The sequence below is a fragment of the Rhinatrema bivittatum genome, chromosome 6, assembly GCF_901001135.1.
Source record: "Rhinatrema bivittatum chromosome 6, aRhiBiv1.1, whole genome shotgun sequence".
NCBI classification, from domain to species: domain Eukaryota; kingdom Metazoa; phylum Chordata; class Amphibia; order Gymnophiona; family Rhinatrematidae; genus Rhinatrema; species Rhinatrema bivittatum.
The window spans coordinates 273,717,456-273,735,685 of record NC_042620.1 but is presented as its reverse complement, the minus strand read 5'-3'; the positions used below and the strand labels follow the sequence as shown (position 1 = coordinate 273,735,685).

Genomic DNA, 18,230 nt, shown 5'->3' with positions numbered 1-18,230 from the left:
GTTCCATTTTGAATGGTAAGATTTCCTAGTAGAAGGCTTTCGTGAAGCTACAAGGACCTGTGACACATCATTAGAAAGATTAAGGGATTGCAGAATTAATCTTTCAGCATCCATGCAGTCAGAGACAGAGACTGGAGGTTCAGATGACGCAATAGTCCTTTGTTCTGCATTATTAGAGTTGATGCCGTGCCCAGTCGAATTGGTTGCTGGACTGAGAGGTCGCTTAGTATTGGAAACCAAACCTGTCGCGGCCAGTAAGGGGCTATAAGGATCATTGTGCCCCGGTCTTGTCGTAACTTCACGAGAGTCTTGCTGATGAGTGGAAATGGAGGGTGTGCGTAAAGAAGACCCGTGCTCCACGAGTGGGCGAAGGCATCCATCGGTGGTGTCTTGTGGCAGCGGTGTAGAGAGTAGAATTGGTCTACTTTGCGGTTGTGAAATGACGCAGAGAGGTCGATGTGCGGGTGACCCCACTGGTGGAAAATTCTGTTTGCTACAGTGGGATCTAGGGACCATTCGTGGGGATGAAAGATCCGGCTGAGAAGTCTGCCATCACATTATTTATGCCTGCCAAGTAGGTTGCTCTCAGCAGCATGGAATGGGAGAGAACACAGGCCCAGATCTGCACCGCCTCTTGGCATAACAGGTAAGAGCCTGTGCCCCCTTGCTTGTTGAGATACCACATCGCTACCTGGTTGCCTGTTTGAATTAGGATTACCTTGTTGGATAGGCAATCCTGAAATGCGAATAGGACATACCCTATCGCCCGGAGCTCCAGAAAGTTTATCTGGTGGTGCGCTTCCGCCGTGGTCCAGGTTCCCTGGGTTTGTAGTTCGTTGACATGGGCTCCCCAACCCAGATTGGAGGCATCTGAGGTCAACGTAATCTGAGGATCTGGAAGTTGAAAGGGTAGTCCTATCTGGAAACTGGACTCTTGTATCCACCAAGCCAGCGAGTGGCGAAGCTGGCTGGTTACGTGGACAATCTGTGACAGATCTTGGTTTGATTGGGACCACTGGGACTTTAAAGTCCATTGTGTTACTCTCATGGCTAGTCGAGCCATTGGGGTAACATGAACTGTAGACACCATGTGACCCAGCAAGGTTAGTAGCTAATGAGCTGAAGTTGACTGATGAGTCTCTACTGCTTTGGCCAATATTGAAAGTGTGCATGCTCGGTCCCTTGAAAGGAACGCTTTGGCTTGAATGGTATTTAGATCTGCTCCGACGAACAAGAGGGTGCGGGACGGAGTCAGATGAGATTTTGGGTAATTTATGAGAAATCCCAGTGACTGTAGAAGTTGTATGGTAAGACGGAGGGATTGAAGAACTCCTTCTCTGGATGGACTCCTGAGCAGCCAATCATCTAGATATGGGTAGACATAGATACTGTGTTGTCTCAAGTAAGCTGCCATGACTGCCAGACATTTTGTGAGTATTCGGAGTGCTGATGCTAGGCCGAACAGCAGTACTCTGTATTGGAAGTGTCTGTGACATACTACAAATCTGAGATATTTTTGATGAGGAGGGAAGATTGCTATATGGGCATAAGCCTCCTAGAGATCTAGAGAGCAGAGCCAATCTCCCTTTTGCAGGAGGGGAGCCTTGAGCCCAAGGTAACCATTCTGAATTTCTCCTTGCAAAGATGTTTATTTAGGGCACGGAGGTCTAAGATGGGACGCATGCCTCTGGACCTTTTTGGAATCAGAAAATATCGAGAGTAGAACCCTTTTTATTGCTGCATTTGAGGAACCGGTTCCACGGCTTTGGACTGCAGAAGGATAGAGAGCTCTGTCTCGAGGAATGTAGTGTGGTCGGTTAGACTCCACGCCAGACGTGGTGGAGGGTCCGAGGGTAGCGTAAGGAAATTCAGATGGTAACCATGGGCAACTATAGAAAGGACCCATTGGTCGGTGGTGATTGAGAGCCACTTGGTGGCAAAGTGGTCTCCCACAAAAAAGGTGGCTGGGGGGGAAGGATTGACTGCTGCTCTCGAGATGGGAATCAAAATCCCGCAGCAGAACCAGTTTGGGGGGCTTGTTGAGTCTTGGGGGTCTGTGCTGACGAGGTTGGCCTCTGTGAGATGGTCTAGTAGATCTAGCACGGGATGGTGGAGGGTAGTACCTATGTGGTTTGTAGGTCAGCCTTCTGGTGTCTCGTCTGAAACCTCTTTTGGATGTGGATGAAAAATCCGTGGGGACAGTGGACAACTGAGAAAGGTTTCATGGTGGTCTTTAAGTTGCGCCACTGCCTCTTGAATTTTGTCCCCAAATAAACTGTCCGCTGTGCAGGGAAGGTCTGCTAACCTATCCTGAACTTCCTGGCTTAAGTTTGAAGCTTTGAGCCAAGCCCAGCACCTGGTGCTAAGGCCGGCCGCTGAAACCCTGGAAGCAGTGTCGAAGACATCATATGCTGCTCTGACTTCATGTTTTCCAGCTTCGAATCCCTTTTGGAGTATGGTGGATAATCCTTCCTGGAATTCTTCAGTTAGGGTTTCTGAGAAATCCTGGACTTGCTTCCAGAGATTTCTGGTATATTGTGTCATATAAAGCTGGTAGGCTGCTATACAGACCATCAGCATGGATCTTGGAAAATTCTTCGGCGTAAAGCATCCAGACTTCTGTTCTTTGCCAGGTGGGGCAGAAGAGTGAGGTCGAGATCTCTTTGCCGCCTTCTGGGTGGATTCCATCACTATGACTGGTGGGGTTGCTGAGACTTTTGAAACCCTAGGGCTTCCTGAACTAGGTATGTGGCGTCAGTCTTCCTGTTGACTGGGGGCACAGTCCCAGGGTGCCACCAGATTCGGAGTAAGATTAAGGAGAACTTAGTGGTCCGGAACTGCCATTACCTCTTTAGGGGCATCCACGAATTGAAGCACCTCCAGCATTTTATGTCTGGCATCCTCCGACGTCTGTAATTTGAAAGGGATGGTTTCAGACATCTCCTTGATAAAACTAGCAAAGGAGAGGTCTTCTGGAGGGAAGCAGCGGGTTGAAGGCTCTGATAAAAGGTCCTCAGAATCTTGTGAGTCAGAGGAATCGTCCCCCCCCAAGGGTCATATGGAGGGTCTCCTTCTCCCAGTGGCCCTTCAGATGGAGGCAGAAGTCCAAGTCCAGATGGTTGAGAGGATGGCACCGATGGAAAATGACGAGGCATCGGTGGTGGCACCGATGGCATTGGTGTTTTCGACTGACATTGAGGGACAACTAAGCCCGACAGTCCAGGAATTGGCTCCGGCATCTGTGGTTCCCGGAGAGGTGAGGAGCCATAGTCGGCATCTTCATCATCCGAAGACACCGGAATTGGGATCGATGCCGGAGGAGGAATCGATGGCTGGGGAGGCGCCGATGGTCCCAAAGGGATGGGCACTGATGGAAGTGCACCGATCAGAGTGTCCAAGCGCTCGAGGACCAGAGCCAAAATAAGAGGCACCAGATCTGGTGTCGGCATGGGGACTGGCGTCGGTGGTGACTGAAAACCCCAAAGGGCTCGAAATACTGCCTCTTGGACCATCCGGTCCAATTCCTCCCGGAAGGCTGGCGTGGGTAACGCGACTCCTGGGCCTGGAGGCTGACTAGGCTTTGCCGGAGGGTCCACAGTAATTTGTGGAGTCTCGGCTCCCGACACCGTTGTAGGTGGGGAACACCTCGGGGTCCTGGGTGCAGAGGAGAATGGGGGCTTCTCTCCCCGGGACCTTTTAGACGGCGGCTCAGAACCGGATGAAGATTCCCGTCGGTGCCAGTAACGATGCTTCTCTCGATGCTCCGCCCAGTCTTTCTCTGGCACAGAGGACGAGGACGCTGAAGTCTTCGAATAGGAAGAAGCCGGTGACGGATGGTCACCAGTGTCTCTACGCTGTTGAGATGTCGATGGAGACGGGGATCGAAGACAAAAATCTTCCGACTCAGTGCGCCTTTACCTGGAGTCGGTGGAGATGAGCGCTTAGAGGCAAACAAGTGCTCCATCTTCTCCAGGCGGGTGCGGTGGCCTTTTGGGGTCATTTGAGCACAACTAGTGCAATGCTGCACATTGTGGGAAGGCCCGAGGCATAAAACGCATATGTCGTGAGGGTCCGTTATGGACATAGTCCTCGGACACTCGGGGCACTTAGGAAACCTGGTCACCATTGAAAAATGGGGCAGCGCGCATTTGGTGGCCGTTGGGCACCAGTAAGAACACCGCCGGGAACCGACCGCAAGAACATGGTAAACTTACCGGAACATTAGCGGAGTGCGGTAATTGATGGGCGACCCCGGGACAGGAAAAAATTCTGAAGAATTTTCAAAAAATGTTCCATGAGGAAAAGTTGTGAGAAAATCTCACAGACCTCCTAAGAACCACGAGGCAACTGCTACACGGAAAAAAAAGAGACTGAAGGGGGACTGCTGGTGGATGCAGGGTTAGTGGCATGCTGGGCATGCTTAGTGTGCCAATCACAGTTCTAGAAACTTTGACAAAAGTGTTCCATGATAGGGCTCCATCCGATGTCACCCTTATGTGAGGACTACCATCCTGCTTGTCCGAAGAGACCATGACACATGCATCCTACATAAACTACACAGGCTATCAGTCCTCTACAGCAGTGGTCCCCAACCCTGTCCTGGGGGCCCACCAGTCAGTCGGGTTTTCAAGTCATCCGCAATGAATATGCATGAGAGAAAATTTGCATGCACCGCCTCCATAACAGCAAATTTGCTCTCATGCATATTCATTGCGGATATCCTGAAAACCCAACAGGCTGGTGGGCCCCCAGGACAGGATTGGGGACAACTGCTCCGTAGGACCAAATTCAAAACCTTGACATAGATTTTCAAAGCTCTAAGAGGAGATGGACCTGGTTACTTGAGAGAAAGATTGTCCCCCTATGCACGCTCTCCAGACAACTAAGATCCTCACTTGAGATCTCCTTGACAACTCTGGCAACGAAAGAAATCAAAAGAGCATACACCCACTGATGATCCTTCTTGGGTGCAGCACATGCCACAGGGAACTATCTCCCAGAAGAGCTCTGCCAAATGCATGACTACTTCGTCAGAAAACACATTAAAGCCTGGCTTTTCTGCCAGTCTTAATGCCAAACTCATAACTACCTCCACTCTAGAAAGCAGCTAAGCAGGTGAAGCTTATCCCCACATATATGCTGAATTAAACTATTTTAGACTATGAATAAGTCATCAATTGTATACTGCTGAAATTACTGTAAAACAAACTTATCTTATAAACTGCAGCTTAAAGAGCGCCACAGCCAGTGAGCTCACACAAGCAGGGCTCCCTGGATGTGGTGCACTTTAAGCGGCGGCTTATAAGATAAGTTGTTTTACAGTCATTTCTGCCATATACAATTGGTGACTGATTCAGTCTAAAATAGCAATCAAAACTGTTAAATGATTTGCTTAAGCACTTCCAACTGATTTTGCTTGAAACCCTTAGTGAGAAGAGGCAATACTTTAGAGAGCACAAATAGATATCTGTTTAAAAAATGAACAGTCTGGCTGATGAACATTGCAAATTTATTTTTGAAATTGATATTTACAGCACCTCTTTTATTTCGGAATTTATACTAGGTGGTGTTCTGCTTCAGTTCTATTTAGTTAATTAAACTCGTTGCAACAAACTAATAGGCACCATTTTTGTGTGCTTTAAACATATTGCTATAAACTGATGTCTGCTGAAATGATGTATATTTACTCTAAACGTAAGCATTATTGTTGATTTCAAGTTTGTGTAGTTTTTTCAGGTTTAGGCATTATTGCTTCATATCATGTCCATGTATTTATGTTAAATGTAGTCATTATTGCTGATTTATTTCTTGTTCTGTCCTTACTGCGTACCTTCCTCTACTGTAAGCTGCTCTGACTGAATGGTGGGCAATAAATCCAAATAAATAAATAAAAAGGGTTGGCCTCCTGAGAGGGAAGAGCAACAGGGAAGGAGAAAGACATGCAATCCCCAATACTTGCACTGACTGTAAGTGAGCCTGGTGTAGAGTGTTTTGTGCATTTGCCATGGGTGTTGTCACGTTTTATTGTAACTAATTTTTTTTGTATTTTAGTTTAAATTGTAAACTCAATTGGCCATTTCCTAGTGAGTAGGAAGTGAATACTGGGTATTAGGGTTTATTGCTTTGTTAGTTTTGAATTTTTTATGAATTGTATTTTCATATGTTGTAAGCTGCCTCAAATGGTCCTTCGGGACCAAGGATATGAGAAGTAAGTGTAAAGACAAGAACAAGATAACCTTGTTTGGGAAGAAAACAACTGTAAAGGGAAGGTGAGAGGAACTGCTGTCTTCAGAGAATACCTATTACAGGTAAACAACTTCACTTTCTCTGAGAACAAGCAGGATCACAGAGTTAAGAGTTGTCCTTGGTAAAAAAAATGGGTACAACAAGGTTTGCCGATAAGCAGAAAAACGTTTATATTAGGGAAAATCCTTTTCACTTGTGTCTTTTTTTTTAATCATATTGAATAATATGGCATATATCGTGAAATAATATAATAGGCCCAAGTGGAGAAGAGTTTGGGTTCTACTCACAAAGAAGCCATGAAGAAAGCAGAATTGCTTACCTGTAACAGGTGTTCTCACAGGACAGCAGGATGTTAGTCCTTACATATGGGTGACATCATCAGGATGGAGCCCAATCACAGAACACTTTTGTCAAAGTTTCCAGAATTTTGACTGGCACCTACTGGGCATGCCCAGCATAGCACCAACCCTGCATCCAGCAGGGGTCCCCCTTCAGTCTCGTCTTATAGTAAAAAGTACATGCGAAAAATAAAATAAGAAAACGTAAACAAATCCAACTCCGCGGGGTGGTGGGCGGGTTTCGTGAGGACTAACATCCTGCTGTTCTGTGAGAACACCTGTTACAGGTAAGCAACTCTGCTTTCTCACAGGACAAGCAGGATCGTAGTCCTCACATATGGGTGAGTACCGAGCTGAGGATGCCCGAGGAATGGACCAAATGTACCCAAAGACGTGCAACAGGCACAAGAACTGGGGTGGAACTAGGTAGAGGGCATCCTGAACCCTACCAGGTTGGTGGAAGGATATTGGTACCTTATTTCACAAATAAGTTGAGTAGCACAGACTGGCCGAAGATGTAATCTTGTCTGCCAGCCTTGTCTAAACAATAATGGGCTGCGAAGGTGTGGAGAGAACTCCAGGTAGCAGCCTTACAGATATCAGCAAGCGGCACCGAGCGTAGGTGCGCTACTGATGTTGCCATGGCCCTGACAGTGTGCGCTTTGACACAGTCTTGAAGCGGAATGCCTGCCTGTTGGTAACAAAAGGAAATACAGTCCGCTAACTAGGAGGAGAGAGTCTGCTTACCCACAGGCTTACCCACAGGGATCGAAGGAAACAAACAACTGAGTGCATTTCCTGTGGGCAGCTGTACGGTCTAGATAAAATACTAGAGCATGTTTACAGTCAAGGGTATGCAGAGCCCGTTCTCCTGGGTTTGAGTGGGGCCTGGGAAAAAAGATGGGTAGTGTAATGGATTGATTGATATGAAACTCCGATACTACCTTAGGCAAAAACTTAGGATGAGTGTGGAGTACTACCCTGTCATGCAGAAGTTTAGTGTAAGGTGGGTAGGTGACTAAGGCCTGTAACTCACTAACTCTGCGAGCAGATGTGATCGCCAAAAGAAAAATCACCTACCAGGTGAGATGGCGGAGATTACAGGATTGGAGGCGGCTCATCAAACGGCGGTTTCATGAGCCGCCCCAAAACCAAGTTGAGGTCCCAGGAAGGGGCCCGGAGGGCGCAGTGGAGGTTTAAGGTGGAGCAAGCCCTTCAAAAAGCGTGTTACAAGGGGTTATTACTGAAATAGATACATCCCCGACACCTTTATGGAAGGCGGCTACCGCACTGACATGTACCTTTATAGAAGAAGTTTGGAGACCTAACTCTGACAGGTGCCAGGGGTAGTCCAAAAACTTTGGTGTGGAATGAGTGAAAGGATCGATGGACATAGAAGTACACCACAACCGTAAATCTGTTCCATTTGTAACGATAAGTCTGCCTTGTGGAAGGCTTTCGTGAAGCTACTAGGACACGGGAAACCGGCTCTGAAAGATTAAGAGGTTGCAGTATTAACCTTTCAACATCCAGGCAGTCAGGGAGAGGGCCTAGAGGTTGGGGTGACGAAGGCAGCTGTTGTTCTGAGTGATCAGAAGCGGGTCCCTCCCCAGAGGAATGTGCCGGTGTACTGAAAGGTCATGGAGAATTGGAAACCAGACCTGGCGTGGCCAATGAGGGGCTATGAGAATCATTAGTCCCTTGTCCCTTCACAACTTCACAAGAGTCTTTGAAATGAGTGGACGTGGAGGGTATGCATAAAGGAGACCACTGGCCCATGAGAGGGAGAAAGTGTCTCTTGGCTGAAAGTGTTGGCTGCGAGTGAGAGAGCAGAAGTTCCCTACTTTGTGGTTGTGAATTGACGCAAAGAGGTCTATGTGAGGGTAATCCCAACGTTGGAATATTGAGTCCGCTACAGTGGGGTTGAGGGACCACTCGTGCGGTTGAAAACTGCGACTCAGCTTGTCTGCCAACACACTGTCCACTCCCGGCAAGTAGGTGGTCCTGAGGTACATTGAGTGGGAAAGGGCTTCCGATCATATCTGTGTAGCTTCCTGATACAGGAGGTAGGAGCCCACTCCCCCTTGCTTGTTGATGTACCACATGGCCACCTGGTTGTCTGTTTGAATCAGGATGACCTGGTTGGAGAGGTGATCCTGAAAAGCCCTGAGAGCATATCAGATTGCACAAAGCTCCAGGAAATTTATTTGGTGTTTGGCTTCCTCTGGAGACCAAATGCCCTGAGATTGCATGTTTGAAACATGTGCACCCCAGCTGAGGTTGGAGACATTTGTTGTCAAGGTTATTTGAGGTTCTGGAGCCTGAAATGGAAGGCCTTGAAGCAGATTGGGTTGGTTTATCCACCAGGCCAGCGATAAGCAGAGCTGGTTGGTGATGTGGACAATGGTGCACATTGGCTGAGAAGACTGAATCCACTGCGATTTTAGAGTCCACTGCATTACACTCATGGCCAGGCGGGCCATGGGAGTGACATGCATCAAGGTCACATGACTCAGTAAGATCAGAAAGTGACATGCAGTTGAGTGTTGTCGAGACTGCAGTCGATGGGCCAGAAAGGTGAGAGTGAAAGCTCGATCCTGAGGTAGGAAGGCTTTCGCCTTTAGAGTGTCCAAGTTGGCCCCTATGAACGATAGGGTTTGAGAGGGAACTAGCCTGGATTTTGGATAGTTTATGAGAAAACCTAGGGAGATCAGGGTATGGCACGTGAGACGTAGAGACTTCAGTGCAGTTTGCTGAGTAGGAGCCCTGATCAACCAATCGTCGCGATAGATGTAGACGTGGACACTGACTCCTGAGAAAGGCAGCTACCATTACTAGGCACTTGGTGAAGACTCGTGGGGCAGATGCTAGGCCGAATGGTAACACTTGATATTGGAAGTGTTTTGGGCCTACTAGGAGCCGCAGGAATCTGCGATGTGACAGAATAATTGAAATGTGTGTGTAGGCGTCATGGAGGTCTAGAGAGCAGAGCCAGTCTTCCCTTTGGAGAAGGGGAAGAAGAGAACCCAAGGTCACCATCTTGAACTTTTCTCTTTGAAGGTATTTGTTTAAGGTGCGAAGGTCCAATATTGGGTGAACATCACCTGACTTTTTTGGTATCAGGAAATACCGGGAATAGAAACCCTGCCCCTGTTGGGAGAGGGGCACTGGTTCTATTGTTCGGGACTGGAGGAGGGAGACAGACTTCCTGCTCCAGGAGCGGTGAGTGGTCGGATGTTCCCCACTTCAGCCGAGGTGGGGAATCCAGTGGAACAGAGAGAAAGTTGAGGTGGTAACCTTGGGTTATTACAGCGAGTACCCACTGATCTGTGGTGATTGTGTGCCATGGTTTGGAGAAGTGGCACAACCGGCCTCAGACGGGAATAGTCTGAAGCGGAGGCTGGGTACTGCTCTCTAGGAAGGAGTCAAAAGCCAGACGCTGGACCTGGCTGGGAGGCTGGCTGTGACTTCTGTACTTGAGGTTGCTTGGATTGGCCTTTTTGATAAGACTTAGAAGCTCGAGCCCTGGACGCCGGGGGATAGAATCTCCTTTGCCAGTAGAATTGTCTCTTGGAGTCTCTTCTAAAAGAACGTTTGGAAGAGGAAGAGAGATCAGAAGGCTGTAAGGAGAGCTGGCGCAGAGTCTCTTGGTGGTCCTTGAGCTGCGCCACTGCTTCTTGAATCTTTTCTCCGAAAAGATTATCCCCAGCATAGGGCAAGTCAGCTAACTTGTCCTGTACTTCTGGTCTGAGGTCTGAAGATTTTAGCCAGGCCCATCTCCTTGCACTAATTCCCGCCGCCGAAACTCTGGAGGCGGTGTCGAAGATGTCATATGCCGAACGTACATCTAGACCCTTTTGTGCTAGAGCATGAAGTTGGTCTTGGAATTGCAGAGGTAAGGCTTCAGCAAATTCCTGAATCTCTGTAAACAGGGCCCTATTGTACAGGGTCATGTATAATTGATAGGAAGCAATGTGAAAGATGAACATTGACCCATGAAATACTCGTCTTCTAAACGCATCCAGAAATTTCTGTTCCTTTCCTGGGGAAATGGAAGAGTGGGGTTTGGAGCGTCGTGCCCTCTTCTGGGCTGACTCCACAACTACTGAATGATGATCTAGTTGAGCTGTCTGGAAGCCAGGGGCTGGATGAACTAGATAGGTGGCATCTGCTTTACGGTTAACAGGTGCCACAGAGCCAGGGTGCTCCCAATTTCTCTTTAAAAGGTCCAAAAGGATGTCATGAATGGGAATAGACATGATTTCCTTAGGAGCATCGAGAAACTGGAGAAGTTGTAACATCTGATGCCTAGAGTCCTCTTTATTCTGAAGCTAGAATAGAACTGTTTCAGACATTTCTTTAACAAAGTTGATAAAGGACAAGTCCTCTGGAGGAGAACGCTCCCTTTCATCAGGAGGAGAGGGCTGTGAAGGCAGATCGTCTGAATCCTGGGACAAATCATTGGTTCAGGGATTGTATGGCTCATCACCAGCTCCCATATGTTCATCAGAAGGGAGTAAAGGTGTTATTCTGGAAGGTCCTGGCCTAGGCATCGATGGCTTTGGGAGTGGGACAGAAGGCATCGGAGGCATCAATGGAGGCACCAATGGAATCGGTGACATCGATGGATGTGTCGGTGGTAGCACTCCGGAGAGCGGAATGGAGATCGGTGATTCTTCCTCTTCTTCCAATGACAAGGGTATCAGTGAGGAAGGAATCAGGGCCAATGGTTCTCTCAGATGCACCGGAAGGGCACCGATTAACTTGTCCATTCTTATCAATAGCGGTGCAAGCGCCATGGGAATCGGATCGGTGGCCGGCTTGGGAACCAGCACCGATGGAGGTTTGAACCCCTGGAGTGCTTTTCCGATGGCCTCTTGGATCATCCGATCCAATTCCTCACAGAAACCTGGGGCGTGGATACCCGGTTCCGGAATAGGAGGTAGCACTGGCGTAGCCGGAGGGTCCACCAGTGAAGGTGGAATCGTGGATCCTGGCACCTGTCCAGGTGGGGAATGCCTCGGTGACCCAGAGACAGAAGAGGATGGGGCCTTTTTCTGTTCGGGACTTCTTTGTCGGTGGCTCAGACAACGTCGATGCCGAGGGCTTGCCTGTATTGGTGGCCCGGGTTTTACGGTGGCCTTGTCGATGTTTTTCTCGATGTTCACCTCGGTCCTTCTGAGAAGGAATAGAGGGGGTCAACACCCGCGGAGTCGTTGAAGCCGGTCGGGCAGCAGCGGTTTCCCGGTGCTGGCACGAAGTAGACGGTACTGGTTCAGACGTTGAAGCTATTGATGGCGTCGGGGTTTTTGGCCAAAAGAGAAGTCCCATCTTTTCCAGCCTAGTCATGCGACCCTTTGGTGTCATTTGGGCACATTTGGTGCAAGTAAGGACATCATGGTTGGACCCCAAACACATCACACAGACCGTGTGAGGGTCAGTGATGGACATCGTTTGAGTGCAGTCAGGGCACCGACGGAAACCTGATGCCATGGCCTAGACAAAATTTAGCCGCGGTGTGGTCGATGGCCGGTAGGCCGCGAGGGAAAAACTCGACGGGAATCGACCGCAAGCAGGTAAAAAACTTACCGTTCAACTGCTGAGCAAAGATATCGAGATAAGGGGATCCCTGAGGGGTAAAATTTTTTTGAAATTTTTGAAGAAGTTCTGTGAAGAAAAATTCCTGTCAGGAATCTCTGAAGAGCTCCTTAACCCACGTGGCTACTGCTGCACGGAAAAAAGAAGACTGAAGGGGGACCCCTGCTGGATGCAGGGTTGGTGCTATGCTGGGCATGCCGCCCAGCAGGTGCCAGTCAAAGTTCTGGAAACTTTGACAAAAGTGTTCCTTGATTGGCCTCCATCCTGATGATGTCACCCATATGTGAGGACTACCATCCTGCTTGTCCTGTGAGAACTGACAGACCAAACTCATCTCTTCCAGAGACTGCATCTAAATGAGTGGACTGAACATACTGCAGCCTTGCAAATGTCCTTAATGGAGGCAGATACATACACAATCTGTGTTTTAACACAGGAAAAATAACATTAGGCAATATATCAAAAACAAAACCTGTGTATCTATAATATTTCAAATTTTATTTTAACAATATCAAAAAGACAATTTGTTAAAAATCTTTGTTCAACACAAAATACAATAATACCCACAAACATTCACAAACCATTCATACTAATCAACAAAACATTACAGAAAAACATTTTTCACATATCACAAACAAATCAATAAAAACACGATCTCTAAGTAACCACGTCTTCTTTCTTCTTCTTTTATGGTGGTGTAATCCTTTCAGAACACTATCTCCAGATATATCTGTTTCATATTATTTAATTAAAGTTTCCTTCCCACTAATGGGAAGAAGAAAGAAGACGTGGTTACTTAGAGATCGTGTTTTTATTGATTTGTTATTTGTGATATGTGAAAAATGTTTTTCTGTAATGTTTTGTTGATTAGTATGAATGGTGAGTGAATGTTTGTGGGTATTATTGTATTGTATTTTATTTATTTATTTATTGAAGGCTTTTATATACCGACTTTCTTGATACAAATCAAATCAACTCGGTTTACATCGAACTAAGCAATAACTATAAATAACTATTTTTTGTGTTGAACAAAGATTTTTAACAATGTAGAGATTACTTACCTGATAATCTCCTTTTCCTTAGTGTATGCAGATGGACTCAAAACAAGCGGGTATAGTGTGCTCGTGCTAGCAATTGGAGACGGATCTGACGTCAGCACGGGTACATATACCCCAGCAGGAAGTGCAGCAATTCAGTAATCTTCCTTGCAAAAGCTTTATGGATATATGTGTAACTGACCGATCGATTAAATGAACAGGATTACCCTGACCAATTGATAGTAGCTGGAGACCGCCAGTGTTCTCAACCGGAAGGCGTCGACACCCGGCAGGGTGGATGCCCTATTATAAGAAAAACATGGCTTACCGTGAGTCGGTGAATCCCCATGTATGCCGGCAGCCGGGCGGGATGCTGAGTCCATCTGCATACACTAAGGAAAACGAGATTATCAGGTAAGTAATCTCTACATTTCCTAGCGTGTAGCAGATGGACTCAAAACAAGTGGGATGTACAAAAGCTTCTCCCGGACTGGGCGGGAGGCTGCCCGAGGTCTGTTCAGGATTGCCCTCGCAAATGCTGTGTCCTCCCTGGTCTGGACGTCCAGACGACAGAATCTGGAGAAGGTATGGAGGGAGGACCACGTCGCCGCTCTACATATTTCTGCAGTCGACAGCATCCTAGTTTCTGCCCAAGAGGCCGCTTGCGCTCTGGTAGAGTGAGCCTTGACCCGTAGAGGTGGTAATTTTCCCGCTTCTACGTAGGCCACCTTGATAACTTCTTTGATCCAGCGGGCGATGGTTGCCCGTGAGGCCGCTTCCCCTTGCTTCTTCCCGCTGTGAAGGACTAACAGGTGGTCAGTCTTTCGTACTGCTTCTGACATTTCCAGGTATCTGGACAGCAGCCTGCCGATGTCGAGATGGGGTAGTATTCGACCTTCTTCCGACTTCTTCAAACCTGCCGTGGTAGGCAAGGATATGGTTTGGTTGAGGTGGAAGTGTGAGACTACTTTGGGTAAGAAGGAAGGAACCGTGCGAAGATGGATAGCCTCTGGAGTGATTCTGAGAAACGGATCACGGCAGGACAGTGCTTGTAGCTCTGAGATGCGGCGTGCTGAGCATACAGCCAGCAGGAACACCATCTTCAAGGTTAACAAACGGAGGGACAGGCCTCGAAGTGGTCTGAAGGCGTGTCCTGCTAGAAATTCCAAAACTAGGTTGAGGTTCCACAGGGGTACTGGCCACTTCAGTAGCAGGCGAATGTGTTTGACTCCTTTCAGGAAAAGTGAAACGTCAGGATGTGTGGCGATGCTGTTGCCGTCACTCCGGGGACCGTAGCAGGATAGCGCTGCCACTTGAACCCTGATGGAATTGAGGGACAGACCCTTCTGAAGTCCATCTTGCAGGAAATCCAAAATGATAGGAATCTTAGCGGCATGTGGATTGGTGCTGTGAGTTTCGCACCAGGCTCCAGATCCTTATATAGGTTAGTGATGTGGAGAACTTGCGTGCTCGGAGGAGTGTATCTATAACCGGCCCCGAGTATCCTCTTTTCTTCAGTCTAGCCCTCTCAATGGCCAGACCGTAAGAGAGAATTGAGCTGGATCCTCGTGGAGGATGGGACCTTGCCGCAGCAGGTCCCTGTGTGGAGGCAGGGGTAGTGGATTCCCTGCCAGTAGTCTTCTCATGTCTGCGTACCAGGGTCTTCTTGGCCAGTCCGGGGCCACTAGAAGAACTAGGCCTCTGTGCCGTTGAATCTTGTGTATAATGGCGCCCAGCAGGGGCCATGGAGGAAAGGCATATAGCAGGATCCCCTAAGGCCATGGCTGCACCAGGGCATCGATCCCGTGGGATAGCGGATCCCGCCTACGGCTGAAATATCTGGGTACTTGAGCGTTGGACCTGTCCGCTAGTAGGTCCATGCCCGGCGTCCCCCACTGATCCACAATCATCTGGAAAGCTGTGGGCGACAGCTGCCATTCCCCTGGATTTAGGCTTTCTCTGCTGAAGAAGTCTGCAGTGTTGTTGTCCTTCCCGGCGATGTGGATGGCGGAGCTGTCCTGGAGCTTTCATGCCTGATTCTGGAAGTGCCGGCTCTGCAGACGCATGGGCTCTCTTATGCTCCATTCGCCTGAAATTTGGTGTCGCCCAACGATGTGCGCCTAACACGTGCGCTTAACAGCATGCGCCTATAACGAGCGTCTTATAAATGTGCGCCTATAACGGGCGTCTTATAACATGCGCCTATAACGGGCTTCCTATAAATGTGCGCCTATAAACGGGCGTCTTATAAATGTGCTCGTATCCTAGTAGCGTGCGCTTAGTCAACGTGCGCCTATCGCGTGCGCAAACAACGTGCGCCTATCGCGTGCGCAAACAACGTGCGCCTATCGCGTGCGCAAACAACGTGCGCTAACAACGTGCCCCTATCGCGAACGTGCGCCTATCGCGTACGCTAACAACGTGCCCCTATCGCGAACGTGCGCCTATCGCGTACGCTAACAACGTGCGCCTATCGCGTGCGCTTAGCAACGTGCGCTTAGCAACATGCGCTTAGTTGGCGAAGTTGAGTAGGCAGGCAAAATGGCGACCTCCTTGGCGGGCTGCCTCGTAGGCAGGCCCAGTTAGTCCACACTTCCTCGGAGACCAAGTAAAGATGTACGCCTTACCTTGTCTTCGGTGCTTCCCGGCTGCGACCCAGGCGGTCTCCGGCTGCGGGGGGAGAGGGTGAGTACCTCCACCGCCGCGCTTAAGGAAGTGCACCCGCTGCCTCTAGGCCACGCCCGAACTCGTCTCGCTCGGGGGCCAAGTCCACGCTGGGACCGAGGCTGCCTCTAGGCCGCGCCCGAACTCGTCTCGCTCGGGGGCCAAGCCGGGCCCGAGCCCTTCTCACTCTGGGGCTGGGTCCCTGCCGTGAACCGGCCACTGGACCGAGGCTCTTACCTCCGAGGGACCATGGAAGTCAGCTCGGGAAACTCAACTGGGTGAGTGACCGCCTGGTATCACCCACAGGAGTGTGGGGGCTCGTCTTCAGTAGGTTTCTTCTAGGAATTTAGTCGTTAGAATTTGGAAAACACGCTCAGCGAGCGTGAGGTAGCTCCAAACTGCTTTGGAGATGGAAATTACTGAATTGCTGCACTTCCTGCGGGGGTATATGTACCCGTGCTGATGTCAGATCCATCTCAAACTGCTAGCACGAGCACACTATACCCACTTGTTTTGAGTCCATCTGCTACACGCTAGGAAAATTGTCTTTTTAATATTGTTAAAATAAAATTTGAAATATTATAGATACACAGGGTTTGTTTTTGATATATTGCTTAATGGAGGCAGACCTCAGATGGGCAACTTACATCACCATGGCCGTAACATTATTGGCCTTCCTCTGTGACACCTATGCTTAAGTCAGGGCAGTTTGGTGTTGACATTAGGGGGTGGTGGACAGGGTTGGGGGGCATGTTGGCATTTACAGCTGTAGCCGTAAAAGAGAAGATGGCTTTTGGGTTCTGAATGACACACTCCTTTGGCTGACAATTACTCCGGCAGCTTCAGCTTACGTAGTAAATGATCACAGATAACGACCCAAATGGTTCATCCTGTCTGCCCAGCAATTTGCTTAGAGTAGTTAACTACCACTCCATGTGGGTTACCCCCATGACTTCTGTTAAGTGTAGTATCTGCTGCTCCGTAAAGGTTACTCCCATGCAGAAATATTACACCTAAAATTTACCGTTACCCCATTTCTTCATGTCCATCCTCTAACTACTAGGCATCCTCTTGTGTTTACCTCATACCCTTTTGAATTCAATTACCATTCTTGATCCTCATGAACTCCTTCTAGGGCATTCCCTTGATTTATATATTAATTAAAATATTATCCATCTGCTTAGCAGATCCACTACTCTTTTTGACCTCTTAAAAAAATGTTACCTAATGAAGAATTTTGATCAGTAGTTCATGCTACCGTATTAAATCATCTTGATTATTTTAAATAAATGATTTATTGCAACGGTACCTTTAGGCTTGCTCAAATATCTGCAACAAGTTTTACCATTGGTGCAAAATGTGAACATTCCCCTAATTTTTTGACTTCCTTGGGGAGTAGATGTTTATCCATTTATGAAAGATCTTTATTGGTTACCAGTTGTTCAATGGGTACAGTTTAAAGTACTTATTATGCACAATACTGATGAGGCCTCTCACTGTTTCTTTGGTATGTGCAACTCATTCACTCTGCTCATCATCGCAGAAACTTAAGCATTTCCTCCACTAATAATTTTTTACTTCAGACTATGAGAGCGAGCGCTTTAACGTTTGCCACTCTTGTCATTGTGGAACTGTTTAGCTTCAGACAATCATAGTGAAACAGTTTACTTAAAGTTTCATAAGAAAGTTGTGCAGGGTTTTGGTTAGACTGGGGTATAGCTTTGGCTCCAGCATTAGAAATGTATGAAGTTACGTTTAATTTGATGTCTTTTTATCATTTTGTGTTGTTTATTTTATGAATGTTTTTATTAAGTATGTTTATTGTGATCCGCAGTGAACAATCCATGGATCTGCGGAATATAAGATGGATAAATAAATAACTAAAACAAAAATCCTGAGGTCTACCCTCTTGGAGTTTCATATCATAATCCCTAATTCTACAACTTCCTCTTCATCAGAAAAGGTTTGATTTTTGCACATTCCCAAACTGTGTAGAAGGGGGATCCAGTTAAAGAAAAGGAGTGGCGCAGACTATGAGACTTTCTTTGAACATCAGTGAAGCTCCAAAGCTTTTGGGTCTCCCTATCCCTGTTTCCACTTAAACCCTCTATCCCTTTTGTCTTTGGTTCGTTTACCTATTCTGCTTTCTACACATCTCAACCCAGCAACCTCAAATTCTACCTCTCTGCTTCTATCCCCTTCAATCCATCAAAATGCTGCTCCCATACCAATGAAAACAAAGTGAAGATTATTAATTGCCCATGCTACAGGAAGTATAATGCAGAAGGCCTGTAAGGGGATGGAGTTAACAGGCATAAAAGTGAGAGACTCAAGTATTGTAGGATGA

General features: G+C 47.8%; 1 protein-coding gene across 1 annotated transcript in view; it reads right to left on the bottom strand.

The window, feature by feature from the left end:
* Positions 1-18,230, bottom strand: part of MED12 (mediator complex subunit 12) — a 573,790-nt gene that overhangs the window by 115,975 nt on the left and 439,585 nt on the right. The gene's annotated exons all lie outside the window — the stretch shown is intronic.